Genomic DNA, 13,578 nt, shown 5'->3' on the forward strand with positions numbered 1-13,578 from the left:
TCTTGCAGTCACGTCGGACATGACCGCTTCCCTGACAACGCAAACACTGCATGGGCCGCCCAGGCACGACCACAAGGGCAAGCTCGCCGGCGACTCTTATCTGGTGGGGGAGGTCGTCCGCCTTCATTCCAGGCTTCAGCTTGAGCAGAACTATCCTTGTGGTGGAGCCCTTTTCTTTCACTCCTTGCACTCGCCAACGCTCACGGGTTACCTCCGTCACGTTCCCGAAGGCCGCAAACGCAGTCCGGATATCTTCGTCGGCGACGCCGTGCAGCATCCAGTGTAGCCGCAGTTTCAGCACGTGGTCCTCGGGGTCGAATATAAGACACCGGCGTCCTTTAACTGGAAGCTCCTTGAAAGCCGCCAATTGCTTCGTTGCTTCAGCGCTGTTGAGTGTCACCGCCCAAACATGGTTGATTTGGTACGCCCCCAACGCCACAACGTCGGGGAGCGCACCCGCTTGGGCGAGGGCGTCACGAAAGTCTTCGACCTTGTAAGGCCGCGCTCGCACGTCGCCGTGCAAAAACACCGTGTTGAGAACAACACGTCCTGTTGGCAGAGTAGGCAAAACAATCTCGTAATCCTTATCTGCTTCAATGTCGGACCTGTTTCCGCGGCCAGCAAGGGCCGCTATCGCCGCTCCACCGGAGCTCATGATTCTGCGACCGTTCACTGGCGTGGCCGGAAGTAGAATGAATGGCTACGCTACGTACTTCCTGCTTTTTTTTTCTTTATTGCCTGGCTTTGGCTCATGACATTGCACAACAAAAATACACATAACGCTATATACACTACTTCCTGCTACTACTACTTGCTACGCTACTTCCTGCCAACGCATACGTAGTTATCCTTGTCTAGGACGCTGGAGAGTGTTTGCAGAAGGCGTCGAATCAGAGGGATGCCTCCCAAAAGCCCTCCAGTGTCTCCAGCATTTAAGATTCACAAACAATTGTGTACTTAATTAACATCTTAACCACACATCAGTGACACAAGCAGCAACACCGTGCTAAAGGCTGTCGCCTCACCGCACTTTAGGTCAACAGAGTGCCCCCTGAATTTTTTTTCGCATGTCTGCTTTGAAAGTGGTTCATTGTAGAGAGAGGGCAGTAGACGTGTTTCTCGAAAACACAAAGTCAACAAGTGGAAAGGTGTGTGCGTGGGGTGGGGGTGGGGGGTGAAGCCTCAGTGTGGTAGCCAACGTTTCGGCAAAAGTTAACGTCTTCGTCTGGGCGGTGCATGAACTTGAAAATCTTGTGCGGCCAAGATGGCTGCTAAAAAGGACTAATCGGTTGACCTGCCAAAATACGCCAGCTCAGTAGAATGGATTAAGGAAATGGGGAGGTTGCAAATATTGCGAACGTGAGCTTAAAACTATCTATTCCATGCATGGGGGGCTGCGACAGGTCTAACCACTTTGAAAGAGGTTCGAAGAATGTTTTTATTCGGTCATTCCAAGCTCACTCGTTAGTGGGTTACTGCCTGATACATGGCGATTGTTTCTCCCAATGACCACTATCTCCTATGTGTTTTGCGAGGAAACTGCTCTGGTATATTTTTTTACGAAGACCTAGCTCTAGAGAGGCTTGCGTCTACTCGGAATCCAGCTCTCTGCATCCACCGGCAGTAGGCTCCGCTGAACTATACGTATCGAAACTTTTTTTCCTTTGTGAGTACTTTGTAGCGTTTCCGAGAGGTGGACAGATACTCAGAGCATGTTTGTTTTTTGTACGTAAGACTCGCTCAGAGTCACTTTGAGCCAGGTCATATCGAGAGAAGCATAAAAATAATTATTTCCTTTATCGTTCAACATTGCATACCATTTCTGATAGGTCTACCGACGACACAGAAAATGAAAAAATTGCGAGGACACTTTGGAAGTGTTGAAAGGCGAAAGCCGAGGACACCAGGCCGTGACGACTTCCAGTGGATGTGAGGTCACACCGTTCCCGTGGCTATATCGATACCCAAATTGTACATCTTTCGGGGATCTTAAGTATAATTACGCTTAATTGCGCGTTATTCGATCAAATTTGACACAAATCCGGCGTTTTTCCGACCATTCTGTGGCAATTTTAAAGCGAAAGCTTTACTACGTGGACTTTGAAGCCTTTGCGTGCGACGGCGGTGCACATGAAATGACCTTTCGCATGACCTCTGTGTGACGTCACGCCGAAGAACTCGGCGACCATCTCGCGCCGTCTGCGAGTAGTGGCGGTGCCACCACCGGCGGCCTTAGAATAGATTGGATTAGATTGTATTAGATTACATTAGATTAGATTAGATTGCATTTGGATTACATTAGATTAGATTAGATTAGATTAGATTACATTACATTGGATTGTATAACCGATGCATCACCACAAGTCTAACCACAAGCACCACCGCCAGCTACACTACCAGCTGAACCATGGCGTAGGTACGGATATTGCTTTCGCAATTACCGGGCTTAACCAAGCTAAGCCACAGCGAATTTTTTACTACGCCATTACGACTTATGGCGGATGTAACGTCCCACCGCTCCCGTGGCTATATCGACGTCCGCGCTATTTCGACACAATTTCAACATTTTTGCTTATAATTAATTAATCTACAGTCATCAAACTTGGCTTCTAGGCTCATTTTTTCCTCCTCTATCGGAAGCTACCATTGGCTTTCTTCTATTTTTTTGTTAGTTCCAGAGTTAGACGCGTGTGAGACGCTTTGTTAACGGACGAGAGTATAAGCCATTAAAAGCGTTCGCCTTTAAAAAAAAACTGGAAACAGCAGGAGATGTGCCAGAGGGATTGCGGCCAACCGAGAAGCACGCCACGGAAAAGTTCGCTAAAAAAAGCGCGACAAATATGTGCATTTGCCGATTTGTTCATGCCATTGAATTCTTGTACACGCAGGTCCGTGTTCACGCCAGACGCCATTGTTATCCTGGGCCACATGTCCTTCCAACCGTATGCGATTTCAAGCGAGATTCCCAGCTTCAGGTGCATCATACTGCCAACAAATATCTACCAGATACCGGCCCCTGTACGCCACCTGGCGCCTTACGCGCACATTACGTAAGCGCTCCTGGTAATTTTTTTTTCTCGTCCCCCGCGCCCTTATAAATTTCAAAGGCTGCGCTAAAAAGACGTTCACAGGAAAAAGGATACAGACGACAGGAAAGAAGCGCAACTTTCAGCTTTAATGACGACAAAAGAAGCCAGGCGCACTTATATATCCGCTGATAACCAGAGATGAGCTGCGTGATGGAACGAGAATCCAACAACCAAACAAAAGAAAGCGCAAAAATGCATATCTAAGTGAGATTATCAGAAACCTAAGAATGTGAACATATCAAACTCTTGCCGAGGTAAGGTAAAAAAATCGGGGGGGGGGGGGAGGGGGGTAAAAAAGGGGGATTCATATAGGCTGATAACAATGCATAACAACATGGGAAAACAGAGCTGTATGAAAGATGACACTGAAAAACAGGATAACACCATAAAAAATGCCTAAAAACATGACGAAATTTATAACAAAGAAATGAACAAGTGAAAGGTGGGGATAAAAACCTTGTAAAGGGCGGCAAATAAAATACAAGCACATTAAAAGATCTAAACGGACACTAAAACATAGAGAAGCGAACGGGTTAATTGTCTAGATGTACCCATCAAGAAAGGTTAGTTAATTCCTAGAAAGGTTAATAGAAGGCGTGCTAACGCACTTGTCTTTCCTGAGGTGAATGAAAAAGGCCTCAATTACTTCTCTCTCGGTCTTGTCCTGAGCCTTAGCTAGAAACTTGATTTCGTCTTTTTAGCGCACAGCCTTTCAAATAGGAATATGTACCAACTAGCCCGTCAAAAAGCCTTACTTCTTCTAAATGTGCCTAAAAAAATCTGCTTTACGGATCTTCCCTTCCGCCTTCGTTAAAGATAGCCGACAATGGAAGGATGGGGGGGGGGGGGGGGCAGCGCTACATTTCTTTATGAGAATGTCATTTTAAAAAAAAACATCATTTAGTTGGGGCGGTCGTGGAAGCCATTGGAACGAATCTGTTGCAGGCCTGCTATTTTAATGATGCAAAGTATTCTCACGAAAATCTAGCGCTTAGGTTATCAGGCCCTAGAGTGTACGCTTGAAAGTATGGAATATAGGTCGTCGAATATTGCATCTTTATTTATCGGATAGAGGCAGAAAAAGACAATAACGCTTACAAAGCCCAGACGAACGCTGTGGAGTGGGGCATATAAACAGATGCAAACATGAAAAAATGAGAAAAAAAATCGATAATACAAGCGAAGAGGTTGGGTTCAGGTGATTCCTAGTAAAACCAATATTAAGGGGCTAATAAATTATACAAAACTCATACTAAGGGTCAAGACACAATCGACAAGATGCCGATTGCGGCCCTCACTCCAGTGCTACCAGAGATTAGAGACAGACCATCGAAAGTATGAAGGCGTCAGCTTACAAAAAATTATTTAGACAGACCATAGACTTTTTTTTGTCTATAAAGTCTGCAGACCTTGTACAGACAAATTTTATAGATTAATTTATAGGCGAAACAATGTCCTATAGACAGTCTGTAGACAATCTATAGATTTATGGGTGTGGGGTTTAAAATGGGGAGAGATGAATCCGTATTCCCCGTTTAACCGCGGCTGACAGTTCAAAACCGCGCGGACCCCACCCCGTGGTCGTGTACGCTACCGAGCGCACACCGACCACGGCGGGCCTTGCTCTGCGGGAACAAAGGAACGACACACTGGCTGGCACAAACAAGGCATTTATTGCTACAACAACAATAACGCCAGCTAGCAACAAAATACACTGAGGAATCGAGGACGTCCGACTCACCAGCACGGTTACGAGCGAATGTTCGCCCACGCTAGGGCAAACGGGAAGCTCCGAGGTCGGACGGGACGCGCTGACGGGGACATGTTTCCACACGAGGTCGCCCGCCGGCGAAGAGCGGAGCCTTGCGCGTGAACGTCCACGCGCTTCCCCGATGCCGAGAAGACCGCCGACCCTACCCCGCGCGCGCGCAGCAAAACGCCATCCGTGGAGCTGGTGTTGCTGCGACGCGAGCGCCCTCCCCTGTTAGTTAAAGTAACACAACTGAGAAGAGTGCGTTGCGGGGGAGCTAACCACAGTTGGGGTGCACTGCGGGAAAGCGAACCACGGGGGTGCGAGTGCATCCCCACATGGGCATGCACTTTCAGTAGACATTTTCTATAGAGAGTCTATGACTATGAATAGACAAGAGAAAATATCTATAGGAAGGCAATAGAGTCCATAAGAAGTCTATAGACAGTTTATGGACCAGTTCTATGAGGGACCGGTGACTCAACAGAAGGTTTAGGTGATGTGAGGGATTTAACGTCCCAGTGCGACATGTGGGCCACGAGTAAAGCCGTTTAGCAGAGGGCTCCGGAATAATTTGTACCACATAGGGTTCTTTAACACGCGCTGGCACTGCGGAGCACACCGGCGTTTTTCTGTTCCGCCACCATCGAAACGTGTCCGCCGTAGTCGGGACCTGATCCTGCGACATTGGTATCAGCAACCGAACGCCAAAGACTGAGCCACCCAGACGGGTAATGGAAAGCAATTCAAGATAGAGAGTGTATATAGAATTACAAAAGTGGGCCTCAACTCCTCGTGCCAGGCGCTTCTTTAGTGTGTGTGCGGTAGCACTACTAGAAAAACTGGAGAATTTATTTTTGAGAACAGAAAACGGCGAGTAATTGTCTCACATGTCGGTGGACGCCTAAACCACGCCGTAAGGGTAGGGACGAAGGAGGGAGTGAAATAAGACAGACGGAAAGAGCTGCCGCAGTGGAGAGCTCCGGAATAATTTCGACCACCGGGTGTTCTTTAACGTGCACTGACATCGCACAGCATATTTATTTATTTATTTATTTATTTATTTATTTATTTATTTATTTATTTATTTATTTATTTATTTATTTATTTATTTATTTATTTATTGTACCCTCAGGGCCCGAAGGCATTACAGAGGGGAGTGGGAATACATAAATATTTCAGTCTAAACAGCAACAACAAGAGAAAACAAAAATAAACCAGGAATACATGACAAATTGAAAACACAGGAAGGCAATAAGATTAGAATGCAGTAGGGATATATTAAAACAGTGTGTAGACAGTGAAAGGCAATTTTTATACAGTAATAAACGACACGTACTCAGAAAGAAACATTAAGGACTTGACGAAATGCATTGTTATCAGAAATACCTGCGATGTCGTGGGGAAGGTGATTCCAGCTGGCACAAGTTCGAGGTATGAATGAGTCATGAAAACATTTGGTGTGACAAGATGGGATTCCAACTTTATGACGGTGATCAACGCGTGCTGATATGTAACATGGTCTTGACAGTAACTTAGGATTGAGAAAGCTGTTGTGGTAAATTTTATGAAAAAGACACAATGAGGCTATTGATCTGCGGTGGGAAAGAAGTGGTAGGGACAAACTTGATTTCATGGCGGTTACACTGCTTGTTCGGTGATAATTAGAAAGAATGAAACGGCATGCGCGGTTCTGCACAGCTTCCAAATCTGAAACAAGTGAATCGATGCCAGGGCTCCAGACAGATGCAGCATATTCTAACTTGGACCGTACCAATGTTTTATAAAGTAATAATTTTATTGAACTAGATGAACGTGAGAAATTTCTGCGAAGGTACCCAAGCATGCGATCAGCGTTATTTATTATGTATTCAACGTGAGTTTTCCAAGACAGGTTACAAGAAACGTAAACACCAAGATATTTATAACATGACACGGTTTCGAGAGACACGTTGTTAATGTGATAAGAGGAAGGGGCATTAGAGAGACGAGAAATGCGTACATGTTTACATTTATTAATGTTTAGTTGCATGTTCCAAATAAAACACCAGTCAAGAATCTTGTTAATATCGGATTGAAGACAAGAGACATCATTATCATCTTTAATTTCGCGGTAAATAACACAATCATCGGCAAAAAGATTAATTGAAGAAGAAATGTTAGCCGGTAAGTCATTTATATAGATGAGAAAGAGGAGGGGCCCAAGAACTGACCCCTGAGGCACTCCGGAACGGACAGGCAAAGAATGCGAGTTTATATTGTTCGCTGTTACGAATTGTGAACGGTTAGAAAGAAAGCATTGTAGCCATGCAAGGACATTAGGGTCTATGTTAAGACTGCTTAATTTAAGAAAGAGAAGCTCATGCGAAACAGTGTCAAACGCTTTCGAGAAGTCCAAAAATATGCAGTCTGCCTGAGACCCGTGGTCAAGGATGCAATGAAGGTCATGTGTGAAACATATTAGCTGAGTTTCGCATGAAAAAGACTTACGAAAACCATGCTGGGCAATGCTGAAAAAGGAGTTAAATTCTAAAAAAGAGATGAGATGAGAATATATGACGTGTTCTATGATCTTGCACGGAATACTAGTGAGCGATATAGGTCTAAAGTTATCAGGAGAATGTTTATTTCCGGACTTATGCAGTGGAATCACCTTCCCAATTTTCCAATCATTGGGAATACAACCTGTTATAAGAGACTGTTCAAACAATTTAGTAAGAATTATGGAACAATAGAACTTTGTATTAATTAAAAACTTCGAATTAATATTGTCAACACCGCAGGAAGAGGAAACCTTAAGATTTTCTATGATGCACTGGATGCCTGACGCGTCGAATACAACTGAATCCATAGGAAGAGCATCAAAAATAGGGCACACGCGATGAACAAGAGAAACAGTGCTAGAAAATGCCGCAGCAAATGTATTGTTTAGAACAGAAGAACATTCGTATGGAGGAAAGGCAACACCATCAGAAGAAGTAAGTAGAATTGTGGAAGCGTCTTTCTTATTAACTACATTCCAAAATTGTTTAGGATTATTGACCAGCATAGCAGGCAGGGTGTGGTTAAAAGATGTGTCCTTTGCGTTTTTTAGCGCACCTTTGTACTCTGCAGCTGCGGAAAAGTAGGCCTCCCATCGTTGTTTAGAATTCAACAACTTCGCAGAGCGGAACAAGCGCTTCTTTTTATTGCAGAGTCTTTTTTAAAACATTATTAAACCAGGGTGATTCCCGATCGCACTTCAGAGATCTTAATGGTACAAAAGTGTTAATGAGATGTTTAACGATATCCTTGAACAAATCCCAGTTAGTGTAAACAGAACGCTGTGAAAAGCCTGGTAAGTAATCGTCCAAAAAGCGAGCTAGTTCGCAGTTAATAGCGTTAAAGTCAGCCCGTTTATAATCTCTAATTTGTTTAGTCTGACTAACTCGGATAGATACAGGAATTTGTACATCAAAATGGAGCAAAGAATGATCACTGAGACCAGGTAGGTAAAAAATCGAAGGGATAAGATCAGGCACGTTAGTTAGAACAAGATCTAAACATTCGATGAGGATAAAGTAGTTCGAGTAGGTTTAGAGACTAACTGCGAAAGATTGAAATCCATACAAGTTGACAAAAACTTTTTACACTCCGTAGAAAAAGAGCTGAGATAAGGTGATGTATTAGTCCACACGATACTAGGGTAGTTTTCTCCTCTGTTGGGACGCGGTTCGGGTTCGAACCCGGGAACCCCGGCTCAATAGCCGAGCGCCCTGACCACTGAGCCACCGCGGCGGGTTACACTACTAGGCACGTATTCCGATTTTGGGTATACGTACAGTCGGGGACAAAAGTCTCCGGACCACGTGTTCCTCAAACAAAGCTTATAGCTCTACTATCAGACAGCGGCTGGAGACCGCACTTGTGGAGATGAAAGAACAAAAATTTCACTTTTACCTCCACAAGTGTGGTATCCAGCCGCCGACTAATAGCAGAGCTATCGGCTTCGTTAGAGGAAGACGTGGCCCGGAGACTTTTGTCCCCGACTGTACGTCCCTTAAACCTGCTTTATGGCAGGCGGCCCCATTGCCCGGGCCTTTACCCTATGTTTACCCAAAGGATATTAGTGTAAAGGCCTTAAGGTAATGCCTTCCCGGTAAACGCCTTTAGGCCTTTATGCTGAAGACCTTTATTTTAAATGCCTTTAGCACGTAAGGACCTTAAGTATACCCATCCTTACTAGTGCTACTGCACGATATTCCGCGATTCACCATGCTAAATTACCCGCTACTTCTTTATGACACTCTTGAACGTTTGATGCTTTATGTTTGCCCAGTACGAAGGATGCAGACTGGCGGAGTGCCTGCGAACGCAACACAAATTGCAGGTCCCCATCGCCGTCTCGCTAACCCTAAAGGGACGCTGGTGGGCGCCACTTAACGACGACGAAAAGTCGACACCATCGGCAATCGGCAACTACGGGTTGTACAAGGAGTGCGCTCTAAGGTCGTTCGACCAGGACGCACTTCCGGGAGTGGTGAGTAGGTAGGGCTTGAGAGTGGCACACCTAAAACGTAACAGCGCAAGCGTAAACCTTGTTAGCAGGGAAGTGTGTGCCGTTTGCATCCGCCCGATACGGTTACAAGGAAAGCTAGGCAGCCACCGCAACTTGTGCCAGTCGATCAAGCCGCCGTCCTGCTCTAAGGCTAGAATTAATCATCATTGTTCTACAAAAGACACTATTAAAACACAAGTACTGAAGGGGCGGAAACACAATACGCCGGTCGCCCTATGTTAAAGTACTGATCCCCATACATCACGTACGGGCTTGCTGCAGCGAGTAAGGTTAGTAGTTCTAAAGGTTTTGAAGAAGGGGAATAACTGCACCAGTCGAGAAGGTTCTGAAGAAGGGGAATAACTAGACCAGATGAGAAGGTTCTGAAGAAGGGGAATAGCTAGACCAGATGAGAAGGTTCTGAAGAAGGGGAATAACTTGACCGGATGTGATGTTATGAATTCTCGCACTTATGTTCGTAAGGAACAGGCCTCAAGTTCTATGACAGCCGTGGGTTAGACTGTGTTCAGACTGGACGGACCTCGAGCAATACAAACGCATTAAGCCTGCAAAAATTTGCTCTTGTTCCCGACATGTTTGGATAGTATAAGTTGTCGACAACGGACTTCTTAATTGCGCTTCATGGTATTGCGTGCACGAAAAATATCGTTCCTTGTCTGTCATTCTGCTGACGACTGTCGCAGGAAACACACGAACGCATTTGTTGGATAAAAAATTGCCTGCCGTCTCCGGGCCTTCCAACTCCTACGAGGTCTTCAGTATGGCATTTCAAACAGCTGTTATTAATTGGCGACATATCGATTTCTAAAGTTTTAGCGGCAAAAAGAAAATTTCGATATTGAAATTCGAATTTAGGTCTATTAACTGGCAGAATGTAGTGATAACGATGTTTTTTTTTGAAAAGGTTAAGGAAGTGATTTGGACCTTACTCTGTGCGGGATTAGAGCGCATTATTGATTATTCGTAAAATCAGCATTTCGTTAGCTAAGGGACGATGCTACACTATTCGTTATTTTGCGAGCACATGATTGATTGGTTTATGGTTGGTTTATGGGGTTTAACGTCCCAAAGCGACTAAGGCTATGAGAGACGCCGTAGTGGAGGGCTCCGGAAATTTCGACCACCTGGGGTTCTTTAACGTGCACTGACATCGCACAGTACACGGGCCTCTAGAATTTCTCCTCTAAATAAATTCAACCGCCGCGGCCGGTATCGAACCCGCGTCTTTCGGGACAGCAGCTGAGCACCATAACCACTGAGCCACCGCGGCGGCACATGATACGCGACAATACCTTGTAAATGTCATATTTACGCTTGCTACTTTTCTCTCTCTCTCTCCCTGAATAAAGGTCTGCGACATGACAAACACAAATTACACCAAGAATGTGCGACTCGACCGGGACGCTCAAACGTTGACCACGTACGACAAGGGACCTGGCTTCAAGCAGACCTTCGCTTTCGATAGCCACCAGACATACCGGCAAAAGGTTGGTGCCACTACACGTCATACATTTCCAGGGACCGTATTTCGTGAGGAGTCACTTCATTCGCTCCTGTCCTCAATCGTGACAACAGAAACAGGAGGGAGGGTCCAAACAACCAGTCATGGCAGGTGCGGTCCGCTTTGTCACGACGCCGACACTATAACAACCCTTAAGCCGCCGCATCCAGTCCGACTGAGTCACATGGATAATGATGTTTCGGCAATTCGTCGCGTAATCACAATCCGATTAATTTTTATTTTAGTGCGCTAAAGCTAGGTGCCTCGCTAACGAAAAAGCCGCCTTGTGTGCATGGAAATGAAGCCTCGAAGTAAGTTGGGTAAGCTCTGAGGAGTGCCGCGCCAGCTGCAGCCAATGGGAGGAAGCCCGGATAAGCTCTGGGGCAGGGTGTCGAACCGGAATTTTTTCGGGTTCGGTTCAGGTTCGGGTTCACACCTTTCGGGTTCAGTTCCGGGTTCGGCTCCAGAGCGACATTCCGTTCCGGTTCGAACCGGTTCGGACCATACTGAACCGGTTCAAACGGGTTCAGGACCAAAAAAAAAATAGAATGTAGATAGATTTTAATCAACCTTTTTATGCTGTTTAGTTTTTTTTCTGGCGCATCGATATATAAAGTAAAAATGCAAAAATTTTGTGTAATGCGATATGTTCTCATTTTACCCACTTTGTTTTTTTTTTCGTGGCAAAAAGACGTATTTACGGCAAGAGCCGCAAAATGCAATGAAATCGAAATTAATGTATATCGGCTGGGTACGGTATAATCCGTCTTATTAGGTATAAGGCGAAAAGCCAGTGGATTTTGCATCTACAAAACCCACCAGCTTGAGCACTTTCGGAGAACCCGTCGCGCGAGTGACTGGTCATCCTGAAGCTGGAGTCAGTCAGGAATTTCTTGTGCGCAGTGCACTTGCGCGGGTGCCGACATGACCCCCGCACGCGGCCTCTGCGTTCCCGCGCACTATTCAGAAAGGAAGCTGTCATGTATCGGCACCTGTATACAGACACCTTTCTGTCCCCCCGAAACCGACTTGCCATTCACCTCCCCCCCCATCCTTTCCTACATGCTACGGGAATATGTGAGAACCCTTCAACTGCTCATCCCCCACCCAACGAGAGCCTTTTGGAAGCACTGGCTCTCCCTCTCCAGAGCTTACCAAACATATTTTAATTCAATCACCTCTTCGATACCGCCTTTTGTGACTCGTGTTATATATCTCGAGCCCTATGGCTCAGTATCTTCAAAAACACAGCTAATCGTGGCTTCTCCCTAGCACAGGGACAAATTACAACTTTAGCTTATTATGATGACGTCGACGTCTTTTGATCTGATAAAAAGAGTGTGATAAAAAAACACACTCTTGGATGGGTTGAGAACGCTTCTTTTCTGCACGTATGCAAATTGGTAACATCTTCGTTGGGATGTTGTGTTGCATCATTCTTATAAATGCAGCATTCTGCTTGGAAGAATGTATGCTTGCACTACATAGAATTTTTGTAACTTTTTCTGGGGCGCTATCAAAGAGAGCCTGTGCGTCTTCAGATTTTTTGGGCCCTTGATAGAGTCTGGTGAATCAGCCGTGCACCATTTGTCCACAGACTTGTTTCAGGGGATTTACTTTCAAACCTACGAAACAAGCCCTTTCTGGCCACTGTGCTAAATAGCCCATCAAGTGCTTGTCTGTCTTTTGTGGACATGGTCGTGAGAGAACTTTATGCCATTACATTCGGGTTTCTCACTATTCACTTTTCCTTCGGACACCTGTACGATCTCTCCACAAGGCAAAAAATGACTAAGGTTGTGATCGGTCATTGCTTCCTCTACCCATATATCTGCAGCCTTACCTATAGCCTCTTTGATACATGTGTAATATATTAAAGCGAATTCAGCGGATATAGATCGAGCCCACCTATAACGGCCTCAGATATACGCTTCCTTATTACGAACGGGTACGGTGCTGCCGTCAAAATATGCATAAGGGCAATGGCAATTCGTCGCAGATACAGTCAAAAACTTTGTCCGCTCCACTCGGTTATAGCGAACGAGGACGCGCCGTAAAATACCCCCGGAGTTGAAGAGGTAGTGCTTCCAGTAAGCGTGGATATGAGAGAGCGCCTCTCAACCTTCACGACACCGCCCAGGAACGAATATGTCGACCCAAAAATGCAATAAAAGGGGGTACTGCAGTGCGCCGCGCTAACCGGGAAGTCCGGCGTCTGGAAACACTGTAAACGGTAGCATAAACACGGTAACGGTATGTTATAATTCTATTGAAGCAGTAAGTAATCGCCGGCCAAGCCCGCGTCGGTGGCCTACGAGGGCAATATTTTCCTGCGTGTTCGCCGGCTGGCCAAAGCATCCCAGGTAGAAGAAGCCCGGTAGGCGTGGTAAAGGTTTGGTTTGGTTTATGGGGTTTAACGTCCCAAAGCGACTAAGGCTATGAGAGACGCCGTAGTGGAGGGCTCCAGAAATTTCGACCACCTGGGGTTCTTTAACGTGCACTGACATCGCACAGTACACGGGCCTCGAATTTCTCCTCCAAAGAAATTCAGCCGCCGCGGCCGGGATCGAACCCGCGTCTTTCGGGCCAGCAGCCGAGCACCATAGCCACTGAGCCACCGCGGCGGCTTGTAGGCGTGGTAAAGGAACATCACCGAAAGTGAAGCTACTGACCATGGTCA

At 45.9% G+C, this 13,578-nt stretch overlaps 1 pseudogene; it reads left to right on the forward strand.

Moving 5' to 3' along the window:
* LOC149346791 (uncharacterized) overlaps window positions 1-13,578 on the forward strand; it is a 47,968-nt pseudogene that overhangs the window by 26,949 nt on the left and 7,441 nt on the right.

This window comes from Amblyomma mixtum, chromosome 4 (genome assembly GCF_055824585.1).
Source record: "Amblyomma mixtum isolate Tamu chromosome 4, ASM5582458v1, whole genome shotgun sequence".
NCBI classification, from domain to species: domain Eukaryota; kingdom Metazoa; phylum Arthropoda; class Arachnida; order Ixodida; family Ixodidae; genus Amblyomma; species Amblyomma mixtum.